Source organism: Loxodonta africana, chromosome 23, assembly GCF_030014295.1.
Source record: "Loxodonta africana isolate mLoxAfr1 chromosome 23, mLoxAfr1.hap2, whole genome shotgun sequence".
Classification (NCBI taxonomy): Eukaryota; Metazoa; Chordata; class Mammalia; order Proboscidea; family Elephantidae; genus Loxodonta; species Loxodonta africana.
The window spans coordinates 50,617,102-50,643,812 of NC_087364.1; positions in this window are offsets into that span (position 1 = coordinate 50,617,102).

The following is a 26,711-nucleotide window of genomic DNA, read 5'->3' on the forward strand; positions in this document are numbered from 1 at the left end:
GAATCCACCAGGTGCGTCTTGGAAACTCTATGGGGCAGTTCTACTCTGTTCTTTGGGGTCGCTGTAAGTCAGAATTGACTCGACAGCAACGGGTTTAGTTTTTTTTTTCCTTGTGGCTATGGAATACTGTGGAATATTAACCAAATTCCATGACAACCTTCATCTTTCTTGCCACCCTTTATTATAGAGTCTGGAAACCTAAATGTTCAACTTTCCATCTTCCGTTACAGCTATCAAGACACATTTTTGGCCAGTGATTTGTAAATGAAAGCCTATTAAGTATGCTTTCAGAAAACCTTCTTATTGACAAGGTCTTTTTAATCCTTTTACTGCAGAGAGTCTAGACATATGTCTCTATGTACCATAGACATCTGGTACATATGAGGTGATGAAAAGATGGTGCAACAATAGAATGATACAGCAGAAAGACAGAAAAGCCCAGATTCACAGGCAGCTCTAACAGCCCAATACTGCCTATCTTCAGACTTATTGTTATGTGAGAACGAATAAATTCCTATAGTTTAAGCAAAGAATTGGAAGTCTATTATTGATTTAATACATTACCACACATAGAGCTAAAACTGCATATATTATCATGACTCAAAATATCAATGTGACAATTCACATGGAATAATACAAAGCTATTTTCTAATTTATTTACTCAGAACACTATCTTACAAACCAATATATACTTAATATGCAAATTTACATCTATTCAGTATGATTTTACTTTTTCACAGGGCAAGACAATCATGAGAATATTCATTAGGACATTTTTCTATACAAAGGCCATCACTTACTTTCCAAGCGTTTTCTACTAAGAGAAGAGAGATTATAAACTAGAGCTTTAAGAGCCATCCTGAAAAGTTTCTGATACATTATCATATCTCTTCACATGTCTCTGTCCCTCTATTGGACTGTAAGCTTTTTGAGGGCGGGGATTATGCTTTATTTACCTTTTTTTCTCTAATACGAAGACTGTGATGGGTATAAGGTAGGCACTTAGTAGGTGTTTACTGAAAAAATCAATCAATGAATGGACTAAAAAAGTTCTTGAATAATAAAGTTAAACAGATTCCTGGGAGATGAACTGGTCCTGCTGTATTTTCAGGAAAATGTCTAAAAGAGTATAATAAAAACCCATTGCTGTCGAGTTGACCGTATAGGACAGAGTAGAACTGCCCCATAGAGTTTCCAAGGAGTGCCTGATGGATTCAAACTGTTGACCTTCTGGTTTGCAGCTCTTGCTCTTAACCACTACATCACCAGGGTTTCCACAAATGAGTAAAGTAGAAATCCAAAATAATTAATTCATTTTATGCAACACAAAGTTTCTAATGCTTTGTTTCAAGCATGCAAAAAAATTTTTTTTTTTTATTCTGGGCTAGCTATGTTTAATAAATTGCTAGATCTTGGAGAAGAATCCCAATCAGACTTGTCCTATATCATAATCTTGAAGATTTTGAATTGCCTTGAGGAAATGCATTTAGTCCTCCTCTCTCAAGTCAATCAAATATCTGATGTAATATAGATTTAATCACCCACACCTCCATGAGGCTATTAGAGTTAGTTGGTGTTTTAGAAATTGCTTTCTTTTTTCTTGATTATAAATATCTGAGAAACAATTGCCCATTTATAAATCCTGTATATTTGTTGCTTATTTACTCCTTATTCTTTCCAGAAAGGTCATAGCAAATTGAATAAGATTGCCATCTTCTTCATTATTCTAATAACTCCTTTCCTGTGCGAGGAGGCTGGAAGTGGACTTGCATTGTTTTTGGACAATTGCCGCTTTAATCTGGTCCTTGCTGGGCTTGTTAACAATTATAAAACCTGCTGGGATGTCAGCAATGTTCTAGAAACATTTTCTAGACTTTTATGTAGACAAGTTCATAATTTTTATTACTTTTTGAGTTATTCTTTCCCTTTGAAACAAACTTTATTCTAAAGCAATGTTCCCCAAACTACTGTCATTTCTAAACTGCTTTATGATTTTTGTACTATCCTGAATACCATTACATCTTTAATATTTTTTTCTAAAATAAATTCATATGTTAACTAATACACTATATTAAAGAAATCTTTATCTTACTACTCAAATGGAAAAACGTTTCCTCCCATAGATTACTAACAATAAATTCAATAGAAACAAACAAAAATTGTTAAATCCTAGCTAAGTATTGTTATCTGCTACAGTATGGGAGGAAATCCTGACGGTGTAGTGGTTAAGAGCTGACTGCTAGCCAGAAGTTCGGCAGTTCGAATCCACCAGGTGTTCCTTGGAAACCATAGGGGGCAGTTCTACTCTGTTCTATAGGGTTGCTATGAGTCACAATTGACTCGATGGCAACAAATTTGGGTTTTTGTTTTGTTTGGTTAAAGTATGGGAGCTTGAGATCTAATACTTACTGATGAAAAAATAAAGATTACCTCATATTAACTAGTTGCTATGGAGTCAGTTCTGACTCATGGGGACCCCATGTATGTCAGAGTAGAACTGTGTTCCATATGGTTTTCAATGGCTGATTTTTCAAAAGTAGGTCACCAGTCCTTTCTTCCGAGGTGCCTCTGGGTGGGCTCAAACCTCCAACATTTAGGTTAGCTTCTGAGCTCATGAACTGTTGGTACTACCCAGGGTCTCCTAGCTCACGGTAGAAAGGTGTTAATTAAATTTTAGTCTTAAACTGAGACTTTTTCCTTGATGTTGATAGGTTTGAAGGAAGACAAAAGAAAATGATGTTCTTTCTATCTGAGTAATGTTATTTTTGCCGTGTCCTGTTATCAAATGCCATGTCCTATGTTATCTAAAGCCATGTCTCTATCACCTATGTAGTTCATGATCCCCAACTTTGGGAAATATACTCAACAGCAATGTCTTCAGCTATGTCTTATAATACCTGGTTTAAAATTGTGCCTGTGTGTATCTGTTTGTGTGACGTGCATGTACTACAGTGATCCACACACACCAAAAGTTTGTCTATATGTAAACACAGCCTTAGAGGGCTAGACCAACACCTTCAAATAATATTTTATATAGGCTATGTTCTGTGTAAGCAGCCCTGGTGGTGCAGTGGTTAAGTGCTCAGCTGCTAACCCAAAGGTCGGTGGTTCAAACCTACTAGCCCATCCACGGGAGACAGATGTGGCAGTCTGCCTCCATAAAGATTTACATCTTTGGAAACCCAATGGGGCAGTTCTTTTTTTTTAACTTTGTCTGACTGAACTGATTAATTTTCATATAAATAGCTATATAGCCTCATATGCAGCTTAGAATACATTTGTGAGTGTGGACTGAACTGATTAATTTTCATATAAATAGCTATATAGCCTCATATGCAGCTTAGAATACATTTGTGAGTGTGGACTTGTCCTGAGGACCCTCTATAATCTGACTCCTTCTTACCTACCCCAGTGTCCCTTTCCACCAGCTCAGCAGGTAGACCCACACTGGCTTCATTTCTGTTTCTCAAACATGACGGGCTTTTTCTTCCTTTAGATCTTTTTCACTTGTTGTTTTTATTTTATTTTACTAGAATTCTTTTCCTGTGGAACTTCACTTGTCTGGTTCTTTCCTTTTGTTAAGTCTCAGGTTAAGTGTCTTTTATACAGCCCCCCCTGCCCCCATCTATCCATGATAAGTGAGTCCATTCTCCCATGTGGCATTCTCTACCTGTTTGCTTCTTATGCTTAGTATTTTGGAATTATGTATTTGTCTCTTGCCTTGTTTGTTTTTTCCTTCCCCACTAGGCTCTCAGTTCTGTGAGGGCAGGGCTTGTGGCTGTTGGTTTCAGTTGCCATTGCATATGCTGTCACAGGGCAATCTTTGGTACATAGAAGCTGTTATTAGCTGCCCTTTAGCCAACCTTTACTCATGGCAACCCCATGCACAATGTGGCAAAATGCTGCCTGATCTTGTGCCCTCACTATCACTGGTTGGAGATTGGACCATTGTGAACCATAGGGTTTTCATTGGCTGATTTTTGGAAGTAGATTGCCAGGTCTTTCTTCCTGTTTTATCTTAGTCTGGAAGCTCCACTGAAACCTGTTCAGCATCCTAGTAACACCCAAGCCTCCAATAACAGACAACTGGTGGCTGAGCATGACGTGCATCGGCCAGGAACTGAACCCAGGTCTGCCACATGGACTGAACCACCAATGTCCCTTTGGTAGATAGAAAAGCACTCAGTAAATACATGTTGAGTCAATGAATCCTCTTCAAAGCCTTGTTTTATTTTTTTTGATAGGCCACTTTGATGATAATCTCACTTTTAAATACTTTGCCAAGAAAGGAGTATGTGCCATATTCAGTATTCAGAAAGAGTAAAGAAATGAATAAACAGCTTTCCCTTGTTTGTAATAGTGCTTAAAACTAATTGTAGTGACTGATCATAAGGGGTAGCATAAGCATCAAAGATAAATGGTTTTGCAGCATCAAAGGCAAGGCAGCAACACTGTTTTAAATCTTCTTCTAATGATCTCCTTATAATTATGAATTCCCAAGAAGAAATTCTACTGCTTTCTATGTTTGAAAATCTGCTTAACTATGCTTAATTCTTTTGCTTTGGCTCGTCTCCAGACTCAGAAACTTTCTTTGCTTAGCTAGAATTGCATTTGGACTTTGGGAAGAAAAGTTATTGTTATATATTTGAAGGTGTGAACGCCAGCTGCTACGGATATTTGAATTCATTATAAATATGATTATATTTAAAAAAAAAATTTTTTTTGACTTCACAGCTTCAGCCTTTAGAATTGGGCCTCAACTCTACAATTAATTGGCTGTGGAACATATAAGCAATTAGTCAACATTTTGATGTCTCTGCTACTCCATTAATAAACTCAAAATTTATTCTCCAATTTCCACAAGGAGCCTTACTTTGTATTTCTGAAAAGCATCTGACAAATACACATAATGAGTATTTATGTGGAATATACATACACATTTTATTCATATTCTCTGTTTATAATTGTGGCGGATATGGCCAGTGGACCACCCGCAATTGGTTCATGCCTTCCAAATTGTGGAATTGTTGCTGGACAGTGGATGCCCCAGCCGGGACTGCATTTCCCAGCCACCTTCCCCCTTGGATCCAGGTGGGCCCTATGATCAAAGGAACATATGCATTTTCTCCAGGCTGAGATAGGTAACCGTGGGGTATGAGATTTCTTCCTTCAGTACTGCTGATTGGATGACACTGATGTGTCTCTGAATGATGGAGCCACAAAATGGAATATGAGGTCCCTGAATCACAGCCTGTAGGTAAGCTTCCTCAGAGAGCCATCCACCAGGAGCATCAGCTTTGAACTTGAAGTGAATGAAAAATAAGTTTCATTATCTTATGCCACTGAGATTCGGAGTTCGTCCCTTACAGCAATTGAAATAGTTACAAGGATGAATACAATATAAATGCATAGTATATATATATATTTTTTATATATTATGTGAGTGCATATATTATAATATGTGTGCACACACACACTCACAGAGCTAGTGCAGCTAGTTTACACATGAGGAACCTGAGGAAAAGGAATCCTTAAAGGGTTAAGCCAACTTTCCCAAGTTACAGGATGCATTAATAATTCAGTGCTTTATCCATTATACCAGGAGTCAACAATCTACCACCTATAGACCAAAAGGGTCCCACTGCCTCTTTTTGTAAATAAAAGCCTATTGGAACACAGCCACACCCACCATTTACATATTATTAAGGGCTACTTTCTTGCTCCTATGTCAGAGTGGAGTTGAGTAGTTTCAGCAGAGGTCATGTGACTTGTAAAGCATAAAATATGTACTATCTGGCTCTTCACAGATAAAGTTTGCCCACTCTTTCATTGTGCTATGCTCTTACTGACTCCACTGGCTAACTCTTAATACGGGATATAGTAAAAAAGTTAGGCTCTAAATTTCACAGCCCTCCCATATTAGTGGGAACATAGGGAAATTCTTTAATTTCCCTTCATTTTTCATGTTCTTTCTCCCAGGAAAACAAAAGACCTGGCATTTTTATTAAATTCAGAACATTTGTCTTAGTCTACAAAGATTCTGTCTTCCTCTATAGCAGTGTTTCTCAACATTTTTTACACATAATCGCTCAGGATGTATATATATAATTCCATCGCTTTCTCTTCCACTTCACAAAATTATGTTAGAGTGGAAGGAACAGGGCATTATTATAGGACTAACCTTACATCCATTATAAAACACTTGATACATTATTTATTAAATGACCATTTTAATGATCTATCATGGTAAGCAGCAGTCAAGAAACACAAAAGATGCATTGCATTGGGTAAATCTGCTGCAAAGGACCTCTTTAAAGTGTTGAAGAGCAAAGATGTCACTTTGAAGACTAAGGAGCCCCTGACCCAAGCCATGGTATTTTCAGTCACATTATATGCATGTGAAAGCTGGACAATGAATAAGGAAGACCAAAGAAGAATTGATGCCTTTGAATTGTGGTGTTGGCGAAGAATATTGAATATACCATGGACTGCCAAAAGAATGAACAAATCTGTCTTGGAAGAAGTGCGGCCAGAATGCTCCGTAGAGGCAAGGATGGCGAGACTGCATCTTACATACTTTGGACATGTTGTCAGGAGGGATCAGTCCCTGGAGAAGGACATCATGCTTGGCAGAGTACAGGGTCAGTGGAAAAGAGGAAGACCCTCAAGAAGGTGGACTGGCAGAGTGGCTGCAACAAGGAACTCAAGCATAGCAAAGATTGTAAGGATGGCTCAGGACTGGGCAATGTTTTGTTCTGTTGTGCATAGGGTCTCTATGAGTCAGAACTGACTCAATGGCACCTAAAAACAACAACAACATCATGATAATTAAACTTGAACTACCATGATAGTTAAACTATTTATCATTAATAAAATTACTTGCTCTGCCACTCAAAACAGATTCTGATAAACAAGCTGCTTATAATACCATGTATGAAGACAACTGAGTCTGCATGAAAAGGGAAAAGCCTGAGAGGTCCTAAATAGGAAATTCTGTTTGTTTTTACATTGTAAGTTATAGTGGTAAACAATTTGAGCAGACAAAATCCAAAGAAAAATAAAACACCTTGGCAAGGCCTTCTGGGTTTATTTTAGGGAAAGTCAAACAAGAGGAAAGATGCAAGACTCTGTTCTTCTGGTTCCAAGTGGATCTGAGAGGGAACAAATGCGAGTCAGAGTCCAAAGGAATGTTGTCAGAAAACTAACAGCCTGACTCATCCTTGGGGATGACAGAAAAAAAAGATGTGTGGCATATGGCTACTGAAATGTTTCTAAGACACCATAACATCATTGGGCCTGAGCTCTTGGTGGTCATCTTTGCCAACTTTTCTTCTTCAACTCCAATTCCCATAATTTCTGTTTCAGCTCACTGTAGTCTTTACTAATGGCTTGAGCTTTTGGATTCCCTGTTCAACTGCCAGGTCATCAAGGGTGGAGCTGGAAGAGAAATTTCCTCTCCTTCTGCAGCAAACATGGGGTGTGTTTTTGGCATCTAAAATTACGTAGCATTATGTACAGCATAATAGAGACCTTAAATTAATCTTTACTTAAGTTTTTATCTTTACTTTTAAGGACTAGTGATAGTCAGGTGATAGCCTTTGCAATTAAAGTGAAACACTCATTGTGAACTTATTTCATTTGATAAACTCATGCCTAAAATATTTCCCAGAGAGAAGAAAGTAAATAAAATTGTATATTATTATATTTTAAAAAATCCACAAGAAAATACTGATGCAAGAGGGCAATTTTAGGAATATTCATAATGTGATAGAAGAATAATTGAATGATGGTGTTGATGAAGAATACTGAATATACCATGACAGAAGAATGAACATATCTGTCTTGGAAGAAGTACACCCAGAATGCTCCTTAGAAGTGAGGATAGTGGGACTTTGAACATGTTATCAGTAGGGCCCATTTCCTGGAGAAAGACATCGTGCTTGGTAAAGTAGAGGGTCAGTGAAAAACAGGAAGACCATCAATGAGATAGACTGACACAGTGGCTGCAACAATGGTCTCAATATAGCAATGATAGTGAGGATGGCACAGGACCAGGCAGAGTTTTGTTCTGTTGTACATAGGGTCACTATGAATTGGAACCAACTCAACAGCACCTAACAACATAATGTGATGTGATGACAGTAACATAATCATTTTATTTTTTATTACTGGCTTCAGCCAGTATGTTTCATTTTTGTAAGTACTAAGTTCAAGTCTGTTTTTAGGAAATTTGTAAGATATAAAATTATGAGGTAAATAATATTGTCCTTCTTGATTTAGAACTGTATTTGCTTCAGTAATATAATTTGGTGGAAGATTTAGTAAAGGAAATTAAATAACTTTTTAGATTAATACAAATATTTTCTTTTTCCTTTCACATATCCTTGCTTTTACTGTCTGGAAAGTCTTCTCATCCTTTCGCTTTTAGTTTGTTAACACTGTCCTTCCTGTCTCATAGCAACGAATGTTTTTCCAGTTTTCCAAGGCCAACTCCATAATATTTATCTCTTTTTCCTTTTCAGCAAAGAGGTAATTTTTAAATTTGATTATAACCTTGCCTAACATTTGAGCAAGTAGTTTTGCTGATGATGGAAAACTTAATTTTGCCAATTCAGGGTAATGTAGTCATTTCTGGAATAAAACTTACCCTTTTTGTGTGTAAATATTTGGTCAAATTTATTTCTTGTGATCTGGGGAAGGATGTTTGTCCTGTGGTTGCTTCTCTGTTGGTGTTTGCTGTTGTAATTTATCATCTGTTCTCTTGTTCTTTCCTTATCAATGTCATTCCCACCCAAAGCAGATAAACAGGAACCTAATGGAACATAAGCATCAGGGCCTCTCACTTCTCCAGCCTCCAGTGAAGCTCTGGAGGGACCCTAAAATCTGTTGCCATGGAGTCAATTCTGACTTTCCTGTTAGCTGCCAAGTGCTTTAACCACGGTGCCATCAGGCCTCCTTAAAAGTAAGCTCACCCAGTGCCGTCAAGTCAATTCCGACTCATAGTGACCCTGTAGGACAGAGTAAAACTGCTCCATAGAGTTTCCAAGGAGCGCCTGGCAGATTTGAACTGCTGACCTCTTGGTTAGCAGCCGTAGCACTTAACAACTATGCCACCAGGGTTTCCAAAAGTAAGCTAGTAACCTGAAATTTATACATTTTTTTCATATTTTTACATTTACAATTTTTTGAAAAACATCTCAAACTTGCAGAAAAGTTGCATGTGCAGTATAATCCTTGCCTCCCTTCCATGTAGTTTGAAAGCATGTTGTTGACATGGTGCCCCATCACTCTCAAATAATTCAGAGTCTACTTCCTACAAATGTATTTTCTATATAACCACAATATAACCAACCATCACAAGCAGAAAATTAAAACATTGGTACATTACTTATGTCCTTTTACTGTTTTGTCAATTGTCCCTTTATAGCAAAAGTATTAATTCCAAAGCTCCGGCTGCATTTAATTATCTCTAGCCTCCTTCAGCATGGAAGCATTCGTCAGTCTTTTCCTTGATGATGGCAGGCTGGTTAATTTGAGAATCTCCCTCATTTTGGGATTGTCTGCTCTTTCCTCCCCCCACGTGTCTGTCAGTTTGTCGTACTGTGGAGGCTTGCATGTTGCTGTGATGCTGGAAGCTATGCCACCGGTATTCAGATACCAGCAGGGTCACCCATGGAGGACAGGTCTCAGTTGAGCTTGCAGACTAAGACAGACTAGGAAGAAGGACCCGGCAGTCTACTTCTGAAAAGAATTAGCCAGTGAAAACCTTATGAGTGGCAGCAGAACATTGTCTGATATTGTGCTGGAAGATGAGCCCCCCAGGTTGGAAGGCTCTCAAAAGACTACTAGGGAAGAGCTGCCTCCTCAAAGTAAAGTTGACTTTAATGACCTGGATGGAGTAAAGCTTTTGGGACCTTCATTTGCTGATGTGGCACCAACGTAAACTAATTCGACGACACCTAACAGCAAGCTGTTTCCTCACGATTAGTTTCAAATTATGCGATTCTGTCAAGACCATAAGAGATTTGATGCTGTGGTCATTCCCCTGCATTCTATCGGGTGACACAGTTTAAATTTGTATTGAATAGTATTAATGACATGAACTTTGACCAATTGATTCCAGTGGTTTCTGTCAAGCTTCTTTACTTTGCTGAAGTTACTTTTTGTAATTATTAAGTGGAGGCACTTTGAGACTACAGAAAAAGCCCTTTTCTCATCAAACTTACCATTTATTTATATCAGAATGGACTCATTGCTTCCTATTTTACTCAGTAGAAAATAATCTCGATAAACAACAAAAAAAAAAAAAACCAAACCGAGTGCCATGGAGTTGATTCTGACTCATATCGACCCTGTAGGACAAGGCAGAACTGCCCCATAGAGTTTCCAAGGAGCGCCTGGTGGATTAGAACTGCCGACTCTTTGGTTAGCAGCTGTAGCACTTAACCACTACGCCACCAGGGTTTCCATAATCTCAATAAGTATCATTTATTTTGATACTTAATTTGTCCCAGATTTCTGTGTGCAAATGTGCTATATGGCCATCATTCTTATAGTGCTTTTGTATTTTCTGGCAGAACAAGGTTCATCTTGTATTTTTCTTCCCTCAGACCTAGAACCAGCCAATTATCTAAGGAAGACTGCTTCCTTTTCTTGAAGAATAGTGTTTAGAAACCAATATCTGTGTACTATGTATGCTCATTCATCTTAAGTGCTATTGTTCTCGAGCCATCTTCAATGGATATACATATAATATATAAAGTGCTGAAAACTATGAGTTTGCGCCCATACGTCCAATTTTCATCATAGGATCACATGGTCATTCCAATTTCCTAACTCCTCTCTCTGACAATAAGAAACATGACTGCCATGGTGGTTACAACTTTACTTACCCAATTAATCTCCCTGTATCAATCTTCCATCCCCTCCCCAATACAAGTGCACTTGGACTTCTTACTCTACTTAGGTTTTGACTCCTTGTGCCAGGTTGCCACCGCCCCTCTTCCAGGCACCCTGCTCACCTGCCCCGATGCAAATATCCCACTCCAGGCTGCCCTACCATGGAGAAGCCTTCTTCATACCACCTGGCTCTGACACCTGAGCAGTGGAGGCATTGACCATTCTCTTCTCCTTGTCGAGGCTCTGACTTCTTGCACTGGACACCCTCCTCACTCTGCTCCAGCTCCCATAGGGGTCTTCCATTTTCCTGCATGGACTTCTTTCTTACCCCATGTAGGCTCTGACACCCTCTGTGGGCTGCTCCCCATCCCTGTGAAGTCACATCTCTTCAGCTCACTGAGGCTCTCACATCCTGCACTGGGCCACTCTCCCCCATGGGCACCCTGTCCACCCTGCACTATATGCCCTTCTTTCCCAGCTTAGGCTGTGATGCCTTGTTTTGGGCTACCATCATTTTATACACTCCCCCAAACTTCCTCCCACCCTCCACAGATGCCTACCTCACTTGGTTCCACCTAATGACTGGACTGAATTGGCCAGTAAGGAAAGAGAAAGAGAAAAGGAAGAGCTCATATTTCCTTTGATGCCATCTCTTCACTTTCTGTAGTACTATATACCATCAATTATTCTTCTTCATCATTTACTTTGTTTTCATTCCTTTCTTCCCTACACTCTCTGCTTCCCCCAGTTCATCCCAACACACACACACACACACACACACACACACACACATCCATATGCACATGCATACACACACAAGTAGGCCAGTAGGTCTGGGATGTAAAGCAGAGAATAGAAATTAGTGCAAGTTGAGTCTGGACATGTAGGCAGGGATTGGTGCATTATGTACTTTTAATGTGAGTATTCCAGATATATTCCGTATGCTATGGTAAACCAGTGAAAGATTTTTTAAATGAGAGAGTGAAATCAACAGATTTATATTATTAAAAAAAAAGTACTCTGGCATGGATGAGAGATGGGAGGTAGGCGTAGTAATGATGAATTATTGTAAAAGTCCACTTGAGAGTTTGTACATGAAGAAAGTAGCAGTGAGGATGGAGAGATACCTGCCAGATAGGACTGAAGTCTCTATTCCCCTTCCCATGGCTTATTCTCCAACTAATTTGGACTTCTTGGTATTTCCTAGACATATCCAAAGTGTTTGATCCCACCTCTGCTTCTGTACTATAAGCAGTCTGGAATCTTACTCAACCTCTGAGGTCCTGGTCAGATGCTACCTCCTCTTTGAAGTCCTCTCTACTCTTCCCCCTGTTCCAAATGGTATCCCTCTATTGCTAAGCACACAGTAATCTCTTACCACGTACTGTTGATTGTAAAGAAGGACCTTAGACACGAGTCACTCACATGGTTTTCTGTAAGCCTAATAACTGGGTTTTCACCACTTTTTCTTAAGTGAAGAAAGAACTACGTAGAGGAGGCTTTAGGTCCCAGCACCAACCCTGATACTGATAGAGTCAATGACTTCTGCTCCTGGCCTTGGCCCCATTTTTGTTTTGAGATCAGGGATGTCTCTTTTTATTGGAGGGAGTCAAACAGGATTCAGGTATGATTATGGATTAAATATGAAATACCCCCATAACATTCGCTGTCTGCTACTTAGAGCTATAGAAAGAGGTCTTAGAGAGAACTGGCTTCGATTCTGGCTTTTTTACTTACTAGCTGTTTAACCATGGGAAAAACGTTGAACTTTTCGGGTCTAGGCTTTCTCATTTGGAAAATGGTGCAAGCGTATTCTAATTTTTCAGCTTCTTGGGCCTATGAAATAGGAATTATGTATCTAAATACCTGGCTTCATGCTGTGCTTAGTAGAAATTAAAAAAAAAATGTTCATTCTTTTCTCCCTTCTTTTTTCCATTTTTGGCATCCTTCTTAACCAAACCATGATTCAAGCAACAAAGTTATCCTGGTGGAGTTAAAAAATTAAATTTGCATTTTGTAGATCATTTCATTTTATTACATGTATTCTACTAATTGAGCTTCCCACGAACATAATGAGGTTTGTCAAAAAGTCCAGAAGGTACTGATCAAAATGGACACTAAACACACACACACACAGACACTCAAAGGTTTACACATGTTGGTAAACCCTAGCTGAGTATTATTAAATCTGTATGGGTAAAGAAACTGGGATTCTCATAATTCAGGTTACTTTACCAAAGCTTTATGTTTCCTCTCATTGATACTCATTCCTTTCTTTTTTGCCTGGTTAATAGCAACTGCTGCTTTTCCTTCCAGGTTCAATCATATGCCAGTTTTGTCACCTTCCCTGTCACCTCCACCTCTGCCAGCCTGAATTTAGATGCCCTTCCTCTTTGCTTCCATTGCTTCCTGTGCATCTGTCTCGTGACAGTTATCATATTGTTAAGATTGTCTTTGAACTTGCCTGTGTCCTCCGTTAGACTATATATTCTTCAAGGACAATGAACATTGTTTGTTCATGTTCTTTTTACATGGTTTTTTTTTTTTTTTTTAATACAATATGTTTAAGAATTTTCTGTTGAATGAGAGAACAAACATTAATGGTGACTGGGAGATTGAGATGGTTACTTAGGAGTATGTGTGAGAAAATCTAGGGATCCCTTAATTTAGATGGAAAGAATCAGAATCCATTGACTTTGTTGCTGGGGCAAGAGGGATAAAGACAAAAACTATTGTTTTATTTTTGACAGTGGGAATTGTATTTCTTTTTTGTACCCCTAAGTCGGTATAATACACGTATACAGGATAAACCAAAAACCAAACCCTTTGCCATCAAGTCAGTTCTGACTCATAGCAGCCAGATAGGACAGAGTAGAACTGCCCCATAGAGTTTCCAAGGAGTGCCTGGTGGATTTGAACTCCTGACCCTTTGGTTGGCAACTGTAGCACTTAGCCACTACGCCACCAGGGTTTCTGTACGTGGTAAAGTAGATGAGTCTTGGAGAGGAACAGACATCACAGAAATACAGAGTGAAAATAAGGGGCGGAAGGGAAAATAGTCAACCTTTTGCTTTGCTGATGGTGCCAGTTAATAGTGAGTTGTACTGATAGGAAGGTTGGCTTATTCTTCCCAGTTCAGTGCCAGAGGGGTAGCTTTTTTTCTCCAAGAACTAATGTTTCATAAAGGATAGAATGCAGTAGATTTTTTTTTTGTGGGAACATGGGAGACTTTGATAACATAATCTGACTGAGGATAAAGGAGAAAGGAAGAGGAACCTTGTGCCCAAATCCAAAAAGAGCCATCATTTTTCTTGATTCTCCATAGTCCATAGGCTCATCTACAGAGAGAGCTGTGGACTCCTTGGAGGAGTTTCTTAGCTGAAATGATCCCTGGTTCTTACTCTAGTACATGGTTATATTGGTGAGAATCACCATAGATGACATTTGCAGCCCTACAGGAGGCTGCTCTCAGTACCCACCCTAGGGATGGATTTGAATTCACCCACACTCATAAAAAAATAGAACATTAGCCCACAGATTTCACTTTGCTCTAGTGTCTTAATGATCTTCCCCCAGTGCCTCTGATAGACTTAAACATAATAGAAACCAATTTTGACTTTAATTCAATGTTCTCCGTAGGAGAGGATGACTGAAGTTTAATTACAATTCTTTCATACCAAATGTGTGTGCATTCTCCAGCATTTGATGCGATTCCTCCAAATTTTCCATCTCAAAATCAGCCCATCAGTAGAGCAGTCACATGCAGCCCAGTTAATTATAATGGAATGCCATGGTTTGGGGCTGTGTTCCAAACAGAACACCATGGCATCTACAAAAACAGGCTTCTGAAAGCTAATAAGCTGAGGGCCTTTGTGCTGTTTCAAATGTTTCTTTGTTTTGTTCTGTTTTTCCCCATTATGTGAATATACTGAACAAAGCCTAATGAAAAATATGGGTTATACAGTTTGTTTGCTTTTTTCCCCCCATTTATATAGGACATGTTACTCCCCCTAATCTCTCTGCCCTATGTGCAGCTAGGGTTAAAATTCACAGTTCCTCTGAGAGCAAGAAGTTCAAAATGCATTCTAGTATATGCTGGATTTAAAACATGCCCACTGTTGCTTCTAAAAAACAAATTTCCTTCATGTAATTTACTTGTAGAAGAGCACATATGATGGACTGTGTGTTGAAGGAAAGATCTGGGTGGGTTTATATATATATATATATTTCCTAAGTCACAGACCTGAATGGTAGATGCTGAACATTAAATCATATTTCACAGGTTAAATTTATATTTTGTAGATTACTGTGTATATTTCATACACATGTATGTGGAATGTGATGGCTTGGGGCCATGTTCCCCAAACAGCACAACAGAATGATGTTAACAGAGAAGGTAGAGGAGGTACCAATCTGAATAGATACTCTGAAAAATATTACTGAGCAAGTCCCATAAGTGCCGCCAGGAAGAAAACATCTCCGAGGCACAAGAAGTCTTATGAGATGAACAAAATTCTATTTACTGGAACTCCTCTTGTTCAGGGAGATTACAAACTTTAGAAAATAATTTGATGAGACACTTGGAGGTGAAGGTAAGATTTCAAGCTGTCTGCCTGAGGGATGATCAATAAACTACCTCTGAATAAGGTGAGTCTGGATGATGCAAAGGGTCAAAAAGCTCAGCTGCTAGCCAAAAGGCTGGAGGTTCCAGTCTACCTAGAGGCTCCTAGGAAGAAAGTCCTGCTTATCTACTTCCAAAAAAAAATAGCATTTGAAAACCCTATAAAGCTCAGTCTTATTTCTGAATAAATATTGAGCTAATACTTAAAGTACACCAATTTAATGGGCCCCATATTATGCACCTCCTCAGTCCAGTTGTACATAGTCCAGTGTGTATGGAACAGCTTAGACTGATTACAGAATTTGGTTCCACTTGCAGAGGTGAACACAGAAACAAGTTCTTTCTTCTCCAAACAAGGGGATTTATACATGAGGATCCAGAATCAAAAGTGTGCATAAATCCCAAGCCACCATTCATGCACGTAATGAGAAATATATGCAAAAGAAGGACAAAGTCCCTAGATAGAAGGTAATTAGAGAGTCAGCTTTTCACCATTCTAGTCAAGAAATTCTACATATTGGTAGCATAGAAGATGAGGTAAGTGGTTCTGATGGGTTTTGGGTTCACAAAGAAACCAAATCTTCCCTTGTCTGACTAGGGAATCAAAGGCATTTAGCTCCATGGATCTCAGCAGTTTCTATAATGAAGTGGTGTGTTTTGTCAACCCAACCTGTGTCAAAGAATTAACAAGGGAGCCCTCCCTTTGGTGGAACCACCTTGGAGCGTGTCCATCTCTGACAGGATTCTGGACAGGCCTAGCCTAATTACTGCACACTTTTCATAACATTGGTACTGCATTCAAACTGTTTTATTATAAACAATTTGCCTCAGCCAGTTTCGTATTAAGATCCACTGATTTCAATAATTTTGAGAATAATCTGGGACCAAAAAATGTTTTATTATAAAGTGACGCTTTCCTGAGGGACCCCTAGTCCAGCGTGTGATTTATGTTGGGGAAGGTGAAGTATCAATCGCATGCAAAATAACCTTCTCAAAGGACTCAAAACGCATTTCAAAAGTAGATTTTTTAATTGTTTAATCCAGTAGAAATTCATTGAACAACTTCTTGGTACAAAATATTATATGGACAGTTAAGAGAAATTCAAATAAAGTAAAAACATGATACCTACATCAATCAGGATATTTTTGTCTATGAGAGACAGGATATTATTACATAACAAGAAGCCTGGAGGCAGGGTTCCAGGGCAGTCAATGCAGCCACTCATCAACGTCACTGGGAACCCTAAATATTTCTACAGCTCTCATCTGCCATCCTCAGCATGTTGCTGTCAGTCTTGTCTCTTCACAATTGCAAGACGACCTCTGTCCTCACACCGTAGCATCCAAAGACAGAAAAGAGAAGTGTTTTCTTTTCAATTTCTATTTATTTATTATCTTTGCTAGGAAATAAGGCATTCCCAGAAGTCACCAGCAGACTCCTCCACTGGTCTCGTTGGCCTGACTCACACCACATTACCATGTTTAGCCAAATTCGGCTGGATATTCATCTTTGTAAGACTCACGAGCTAAAAATGATTTTTACATTAAATGATTTTTTTAAAAAATCAAAAGAAGAATACTTTTTTTGAGATGCATGAAAATTATATGAAGTTCAAGTTTCAGTGTCCATAAGTTTTACTGGAATACGGTCATAATCAGTCATTTATTTATTGACTGTGGCTGCTCTTGCACTACAACAGCAGAGTTGAATACTCGTATTTTTTAAGCAAATAATGCGTGTTATATATATATTTGCCAACTGCTAAACCCTCTTGTGCCCTATTTTTCTAGGTGGGCTATGCACATTACATGTGCGGGCACGTTATTTGCAAAAAAAACCACAGTACTTGCCACAAAGACTGTATAGCCAGCAATATCTAAAATATTTACTATCTGGCCCTTTTCAGAAAAAGCTCGTCAACCCCTGACTTAGACCAAACACACACTGTGCCCTGGGACTGGGGAGGAGCCTCTTTCCCCAGGAGCGTCATTCACAGCATGATCTTTTAGGGTTTCAACAGTAAGAAAGAAGGTGGGGAAAGGTAATGGATTTGGTTAAGGAACTAACAGTGTCTCCTATAGTATATGGCTTTCAAAACAAGAGTCTTATTTTGAATAATTAATAAGACGGGTCCCAATTAAGTTACAATTAAATTTCAATGGGTAGTTTCAAAGAAAATTCCAATATTTGAGAATTAAACGTTTGAGTGTCTTTTCAAGCATGGTCTTTAAAAAATTGACAGATTTCATATTTGAAGAAAAGAAAATCGAAACTAAAAATAGCAATACACCACCTTGAGACTAAAAGTAGAACTATCCAAGCCTATTGCAATTCAGAAGACAAATCCAAAGAAAATCCTCAGAATCATCTCAAAAAATCAAGCAATCAAGGTGAGCATTCATAGGTAAGGAGGCATGTCCTAAGATGTTAATAGTTATGGGAGGACTAAACAGTGAGAGAAAAGACCGTCAATCTAAAAGAAGGTCTGCGTATATTATACATTCATAATATTCATTCATACTATTAATTTCATGTGCAGTTATTGATTATTTATGCTTTGATCACCTCTGCTTGATAGGCACTGTTCTGGGCACTGGGAATAGAGTGATGATTAAGAAAAAAACAGGCCCTTGCTGATATGGAGCAGCTGACAGTAAAACAGTGTAAGGTGTAGAGTTAAAAAAAAAAAAAAAAGAATGAAAAAAATGCAGAGAGAGAGGCTTTAGGACTAGGGCACATAAATTAATACTGGGGTCTAATTTCAAGGAAAAAAATAAAAATAAAGAAGCAAAGTATCAAATCTTATCTAGATGCCATAATTACCTTTACATTTGATTCTGAGCTTCCTAGTAGCCAAAGCAATAAGAGGAAGCATTATACATTGAGAAAGTACACAAATCTCAAAGAAAGCAAGACTATTGTCAGCTCTTAGTTGTAAAAGTGTTTCACTATAATGGTATTATTTTCACTTGGGGTGATATATCATATATCGAGAGAGAGAGAGAGTGCTGAAAGAAGCAGAGATAACATTCATAATGTCCTCTGAATGGCATGTACAAGAACAGGGTTCCTAAAGCTTGTTTACTAATCTCTGTTGGATAGCAGCTAAGGACACCACTCCAAGTATAATTCATTGAAAGAAGTTTTGTAGGGCTAGGACTTGGGGATGATGATGAGAACAAAATATATTAATATGAATAATTCAATGACTAAATGTTGGGGAAATTAGTTCCTGTTAGTGTAGGTGAGCAGGTCAAATTATTTGTTATAGGTAGACTTACTCCATTGTTTTGATATAGTAAAACTCAAAACCTGTGTTCAGGTTGAATTTTTTCCAAGTTTTTAATTTGCAAATTTTCATGCTTTTACTAACTTCTTAAACTAAAATTATGATAAAACTTTTAATTACTATGAAGGTACTGGAGTGTGTCTGCTCAGTCTTTTACATTTTATAGAAAATATAACACATATATATACACGTATACACACACACACACACGTATATATACACATATATGGAGCTGTGGTAGTGCAGGAAACCCTGGTGGTGTAGTGGTTAACTGTTACAGCTGCTAACCAAGAGGTTGGCAGTTCAAATCCGCCAGGTACTCCTTGGAAACCCTATGCAGCAGTTCCACTCTGTCCTATAGGGTCGCTATGAGTCGGAATTGACTTGATGGCAACTGGTTTGGTTTGGTTTATATACATACATACATATATATATATATATTTTATATATATACACATATATATTCTGTTGCCATCGAGCTGGTGAATTCAAACTGCTATGGGGCAGTTCTACTCTGTCCTATAGGGTTGCTATGAGCTGGTCGACGGCAGTGGGTTTGGGTGGTAGTGCAGTGGTTAAGAGCACAGCTGGTAACCAAAAGGTCAGCAGTTTGAATTCACCAGCTCAACGGCAACAGAATATATATATATATATGTAAACCAAACCAAACCAGTTGCCATCAAGTCAATTCCGACTCATAGCGACCCTGTAGGACAGAGTAGAACTGCTCCATAGGGTTTCCAAGGAGCACCTGATGGATTTGAACTGCCGACCTTTTGGTTAGCAATCGTAGCTCTTAACCTCTATGCCACCAGGGTTTCCATGTGTGTAAATATATGTACATATATGTATTTATATATATATACACACACACACTATACACACACATACTCATATATACATGGAATTATAAGTGGTATGAAAATATGATTTTTAACAAAAATGTAGTGCACTCTAGCAGATATGTGTCTAGTTTTGGCCAGAGTTTTATAAGGTACTGTAATTTTTTCATTAATTGGACCATAATTAAATTTAATCTTCTAATCACTGTATAAAAATTATATAATATATTCACATTAAACAGAATTAGTTCATTGTATTAGTGTTATTATGATAAATGTAGATAGAAACATGCAGATGCATTCTTTTGTATTTTAAATACTCTTTCATAATGTTCACATGTAGTTTACAATTCACACTATTGCAGTTATAGTTAATGAAGTAATAAAAATGATATGCAAAGTGTTTCACCTTTCCCCCTACTTATAGCTAAGCGAAATTGCTTGAGCAATAACTTTTGGAAAGGATATGAAGAAATACTGTATGTAGCTACTATTTGGCTTTGCATTTTTCTGTATTTGCCTTCTTTGCCTCAGTCCCATGTGAGGTGAATGAACGAATTTCCCTGAAAAACCATGTAGACAGGAGAGCCTGGAGGGCTTATCAGGCTAAACTGAGTCCCCAAATGTGTGACCCCATGACCTGTCATTTTCATCAGTAGAGATTTATTCCCTTGGATCTTGAAGATTTAGCCTACAGGAGAAACCTATTGAAATGGAGATATCCCTGGGAGAAATAACATCCTAAAATAAAATCAGCTGATGCTTTCTTAGTGATTATTTACCTACAATGTGAGAGAAGAAACGGGACACAGGACAGACTTGAGAGGTAGAGAGGGAGAACAATAGAATGCAGAAAGGGAGTTGAAGAGGACATCGAAGATAAAACATTACACCCACACTTTTATTTAAGACCAACCATCTTGTTTTAAAAGCCTTTTTTTTTTTTTTTTTGCTTTTAGCTAAAACTAAAAGCCTTAGGTTTTCCAAATATGTGTAAACTGCAAACTATAATGACCATACAATACCATTTTCTTAAAATGCTGTCTTAACACAGATTTGTGGCCCTGGTTGGAGGCTGGTCTGATCCCCTTCTTAAGCAGCTGATTAAGTGCACTCTTCAACCACTCTCCTTACCAGGTATTCAACACTCAAGCTACTGTATGCCCATTCTAATTGCTCTGGATCCGGGTACCAAACAAGAAGGGACAGTTCCTACATCCCCTGAGCCTGCAGCATTTTTAAAAATGTCCATTCCTCATGAAGCCTGAGAAACCTAGTTAATTCCATCCTGCTTGCCATACATAAGACCTCTCTTACAATTCCCAGCTTGTTGTTACCTTTTCCAGGATGCAACCCTCTGTGTGCCCTTGCATTATGGTGTGCTATGTGTCTCCCTGTCCCTAGGAACTGTGAGTATAATAAACCTGGTTACTTTTCATGTTCTCCCTGACTCCTCTTTGGCGAGCCATCCGTGACTTGCCATTCCATGATGTTGTTAGAGCAGGCTAATATATAATTGTGTGTAATTCCAAAACCTGAGATTCCGATTATGAAATATTTGTTATTCAAGTGAATAGCAAAAAGTCATCTCTAGAACCCATGAAGAAAAACTGATTTTCTTAGTATGAAAATTTTTATATCCAGGTCTCAGAAATGTTTTCTTTTTGTATCTGTAGGCTTTTATACCCTGTACTACACTTCTGTACCTTGCCTCAAGATTCCCCTAGCCTGAAATATCTTTTTCCATTTCTCTACCTCTTCACCTATAGCTCAAACACATCCTTTACCACCAAACCTTTCCTGATCATCACAATCCCAAGAGACTGTTCCATTCTTTGTTCTCACACACGCTGCTTCTCTGCTTAAGGTTGCACTTCTTTGATCTGGACTTCTACTGTATGTAGCTTGTTTTGCTCATTTGATTGTGAGCTTGTTGTAGAGAGGGTTACCCTTTTATTAACATTTTTAGTCCTTCGGTTTGTATATCATTTCGAAAGTGCTGTATGTTTATTATTTAAAAAAAAAAAAAAAGTTGCCATACAGTTGATTCCAATTCATAGCGACTCTATAGGACAGAGTAGAACTGCCCCATAGAGTTTCCAAGGAGCGCCTAGTGGTTCAAGTTGCCGACCTCTTGGTTAGCAACCATAGCACATAGCCACTACATCACCAGATTTTCCATGTTTATTACAGCAAACTTAAAATTAGGTAATAAAGAAGAAAGAAATAAAAGTTACCTGTAATCTTGTGGTGAAAATGGGAGCCTGTAGGAGTCAAAATTTTGAGGAGGAGAAACCTTTCTCACAGACTTGTAGAGCTATGGTCCCAAGAAGGTAGAATAAACACTGCTGCTTTTTATCCCTTATCTTCTTGACACTTGACCCCAGAAACGGGCAGAGATATAAAAGTGTGCAGCAAACCAGGATAAGGATCAGCCTTTCAGAACAGAGCACAGAAAAGTGAAGCTCTAGGTAACTGGAAATTGCATTGGAGATCATAGAGTGGGAGGAGCTTGGGATATCATCTGATATTCAATGTGTATTGATTCAATAAATAATACTTTTTTTTAATGAAGCCTTGGTCTTGCTACTGAGCTGTGCATTGGTGGATTGGATACTAATGAACACACTGAAGACTTTGAGAGCTGAACTAAAGAATAGGGCATCATCCAAGTCCCAAAGTGGCCAAGGGATAGTACACAAATGGGACAGATTAAAATAGTATATAATTGCTTTGAAAGCTGAACCAATATTGGTACCACTGCCTGTTGTTGTTGTTGTTAGGTACAGTCGAGTCGGTTCTGACTCACAGCAACCCTATGCACAACAGAACGAAACACTGCCTGGTCCTGCCCCATCCTCACAGTCATTGTTCGTTGATCCACTGCCTAAAGAAGGGAAACCCTGGGGGCATAGTAAAGTGCTATGGCTGCTAACCAAAGGTCAGCAGTTCAAATTATCTAGGTGCTCCTTGGAAACTCTACAGGGCAGTTCTACCCTGTCCTATAAGGTCACTATGAGTTGGAATCAACTCAATGGCAATTGGTTTGGTTTGTTTTTTTTCGGCCTAAAGAAGGGCCTGAACCTAACCTGGTCAATTTCCTAGTAAAACAAAATATCAACATTTCCTCCCCAAATTTAAAGAAAACAGATTCTCCAAATATAATATGCAAAATATTGAGGCTAGAACACAAAATTACTCAGCATATCATCAGAAAAAAACTCAACTGACATGAAAAAATACAATCAATAGATGCCAACACTAAGATGACCCAAATGTTGAAATTACCTGATAAAGATGTTAAGGTTCTTCTTATTAAAATGTTGCAGCAAACAGTTGTGTACATTCTTGAAATAAGTGGGAAGATGGAGAATCTTGACTAACAAATAGAAAATACAAAGAAGCACAAAGTGAAAATTTTAGAACTAAAAGATACAATAATTGAGATGAAACTCTCTATTTGGATTCAATAGTAGAATGGAGATGACAAAGGAAAGTCAGTGAACTTACAGATCAATCCAAATTATCCAATTTTTAAACAACATAGAGAAATATAGGTAAGAAAAAAAAATAGTGTCTCAGGTATCTGTGGGACAAATACTAAAAGGTCTGATGTTTATGTCATTGAAATCTCAGAAAGGGTGGAGAAAAAGAGTAGTATAAAAAATCATTAGAAGAAATAATGGCTGAAAACTTCCAAAGTTCAGTGAAAGATATAACCTACAAATTTAGGAAGTTTGATGAACATAAAGATAAACAAAACCAAATAAATCTACACTAAGACACGTCAAAATGAAACCACCAAAAACCAAAGAATAAGAAAAAAATTGAAAACAACCAGAGAAAAACAACACATTACTTAAAGCAGAAAAAGTATGACTAGCTGTAGATTTTTTTCATCAGGAATCGTGGAGGCCAGAGGGAAATAGAACAACATTTTTGAGGTGCTAAAATAAATGTCAACACAGAAGTCTATATCCAGGGAAAATATCTTTGAGAAATGAAGGTGAAACAAAGACATTCTCAGATCAAGAAAAACTAAGGGAATTTGTAGCCAGAAAATCTGCCCTAAAATAATCTATAAAGGAAGTGACCCTGGAAGTAAACTTGGAACATTAGGAATGAAAGAGCAGCAACAGAAATAGTAAATATCTGAATAAATACAGTAGATGTTTTGTCTCCTCTTGAGTTCTTTAAAATACGTTTGATGGTTTAGAGTGAAAATTAGAACATTGCCTGATATTTCATGTATGTTGATTCAATAAATAAAATAACTATAACATGGGGTTTGGGGGAGGGTAAGAACACAAATATGATCGTAAGATATCTACATTCCACTTGAAGAAGTAAAAAATTGATTCTAAATAGACATTGAAAAGTTGTAACCCCTAGAAACCAAACCAAACCTGCTGCTGTAGAGTCCAGTCGATTCCAACTGATAGAGACCCTATAGGACAGAGCAGAACTGCCGCATAGGATTTCCGTGGCTATAAATCTTTACTGAAACACGCTGCCACATCTTTCTTCCAAGGAGCAGATGGTGGGTTCCAACTGCTGACCCCTCTACCAGCAGCTAAGCTGCTCAACCACTGATCAACCAGGGATCCGACTATGAACAAAGAGTCCCCAAGATACAGTTGCTCATACAAGTAAGAAACTTGTTTCTCTTTAATTTCTCTGCGGAGTAGGTAAGCGTCCTGTGTCCGTGTTATCGAGGGACTTAGTTTCCTCTACATTGTTGTTCTATGATCCCCTAGGAATTTGGAAGTTATGGCCAGCCACTCCTGCTGGTAGTTTGGGGGACTAGGAGTTTGATTTAGGACTTATTTAAGGATCCAAAATATCACAGATTTTGGTAGGCCAGATTCCTTAGGCTTCTGGTCTCTTTGCTTCCAGTCAGTTCCATTTAAGTAACTAAAAACAAAGATTTCATCTAGACTCTGAGTTAACGCTTCCAACTTAGTTATTTACTGGTCTTTGTCATCGGCTCATCTCATCCCCCTCTGCCTCATTTTAATGGTTTTTGTTGCTGTTAGTTACCATGGAGTTGGCTCTAACTCATGGAGACCTTATGTATAGCACAGTGAAATGCAGCCTGATCAAACATTATCTTCATCATTGATAGTTTACCAACCATGATGTCTTTTTAATGATAGTTACCATTAAAACAAAACAAAACAAAACAAAAAAGCAAAAAAAATATATAGGCTAGAACAAGAAAGTAATGTCCCTAATTTGATTTTTGAAACTGGGCTGGCTTAAACTGTTCGGCTAAATGTGACAATTGTCCCCTGCTGTTTTTGGTTCAGAAGCAGTTGGTTTTTCCAACCCAATGCATTAATTAGATAACAGACTCAGGCAGAAAGAGCCTTTATTAGCAGAACTGTTTTCTATCTCTGCTTGTCAACTGGTTAATTCTTGCCTGATTTCACCCATCTCTCAAAGTGCCTTGCTAAGAGTAGCAAAGAACAGCCAACACAATAATCAGTAGTCTTGCCTTTTTAACTGCCTTCCCTAAAGCTTCATGCCTGATTGGAACATGGTTGGTCTTCTAAGTAATTGAAAATAAACATTTGACCAAATGTTTTGCCATGGCATAACGAATGTCACCAACTTTCCAACCTACAATATCTATTTCTCTGTGGCTCCTACTCAACTACCAAGCCAATGCCACTTCTTTTAAGTAGCTATCATAGACTGAATTATGTCTCCCCCAAAAATATGTCTCCCCCAAAAATATGTGACAACTTGGTTAGGCCATGATTCCCAGTATCCTGTGGTTGTCCTCCATTTTGCGATTGTAATTTTATGTTAAGGAGGATTAGGGTGGGATGGTAACACCACCCTTACCCAGGTCACATCCCTGGTCCAAAGTAAAGGGAGTTTCCCTGGGGTGTGGCCTGCACCACGTTTTATCTCTCAAGAGATAAAAGGAAAGGAAAGCAAGCAGAGAGTTAGGGACTTCATACCACCAAGAAAGAAGCACTGGGAGCAGAGCTCATCCTTTGGACTCAGGGTCCCTGTGTGAAGAAGTCCCTAGTAGGGGAGAACATTGATAAGAAGGCTGACAGAGAGAGAATGTCTTCCCCTGTAGCCGGTGCCCTGAATTTGGACTTGTAACCTACTAGACTGCGAGAAAATAAATTTCTTTTAGTTAAAGACATCAACTTGTGGTATTTCTGTTATGCCAGGACTAGATGACTAAGACAGTAGCCAGTGGAAGCAGCCTACTACCAGATATCAATTTCCATAGTTTTTTTGGTATAAGCTATGCTGCCAGAAGAAGAAGAAAAAAAAAAAGACCCAGGAATACCATACATAGCATAAACAAAATACAAGTTTATTTCTCTTTCTCCAGAACAGGTAGCACACAAGGTCATCTAGGAACTCAGATTTCTTCTTTCTTATTGCTCCTCCATTCCCCAGTGTGTTGTCATTGTCTGCATTCTGACAGTGGATCAACACCACCTTGTGCAGGTACTGCAAAGGAAAAAGTAATAGTGGAGTCAAAGTGACTTACTTTTTATAGATGAGACCTAAAAGTTGAAGTAATAACTTCTCATACGTCATTAACCAAAACGTAACATGGATACACCTAAATGTCAAGAAGTTGAGCCAAGTGGTCTCTAGTTAGGTGCTTATATGCCAGTTAAATATGGAGAGTTCTGTTACTAAAAGGGAGAATGAGAAAATTTGTATTAGAAGACAGAAGTCTATATGACAACCCCTCTGGTTCACGGATTTTCTTACACCTGATTGTAGTGGGAAGTGGAAGACCTCAGAAAATAATGGTTGTAAACCGGATGCCAGGCCTAAGCATTCTCAGGTAGAGGTACTTGAATCCCAAGCATGACAAGGAAGTAGCAGTGCCAGAAGACATCAATAGGCTGTTCTGGCTTGGACCATGAGCATTTTAGCAGGAAATAGTATGGAGCGAAGTCCGAGGGTCCAAAGTATAAGGTCTAAGGCCTGTAATGACCCCAAATGGGGATAAAAGCCTCAAAATGACTGATAATGAAACCCAGTTCTGGGTGTTATGATCAAATTTAGGTTGATGTA